The sequence below is a fragment of the Micropterus dolomieu genome, linkage group LG03, assembly GCF_021292245.1.
Source record: "Micropterus dolomieu isolate WLL.071019.BEF.003 ecotype Adirondacks linkage group LG03, ASM2129224v1, whole genome shotgun sequence".
NCBI classification, from domain to species: Eukaryota; Metazoa; Chordata; class Actinopteri; order Centrarchiformes; family Centrarchidae; genus Micropterus; species Micropterus dolomieu.
Window position 1 is genome coordinate 6,267,808 of NC_060152.1, and position 469 is coordinate 6,268,276.

Here is a 469-nt window from a genome sequence, read left to right on the forward strand (position 1 = left end):
ACCAACCCATTAACTCAAAATTACATTAAACAAAACATTCCTTTTTACCAGCTCTGTCCCCACACCCAACCTCTACAACCAGGTACCTGCAAATGAAGCATATTAAGAGGACAAGAGGAGATAGAGCAAGATAAAAATTGGACAGGGTAAACACTTTTTTAATCAACTGGGGCACGCGAAAGAGCATCTGCCATAACGTTATCACGGCCTTTTATATGCCTAATATCTAGACTGTGGGCTTGTAAAAACAAAGTCCACCGCATAAGACGTTGATTTGTACACCGTAACGAACTGAGAAAAGTCAGGGGATTATGATCAGTGTATACAACTACAGGACCACTTCCACAACTAACATACACTTCAAAATGTTAAAGTGCCCAGATGAGAGCCAGCGCCTCTTTCTCTATGGTCGAATAATTCATTTGATAAGAATTAAACTTCTTAGAGAAGTAGCAGATGGGCTTATCTA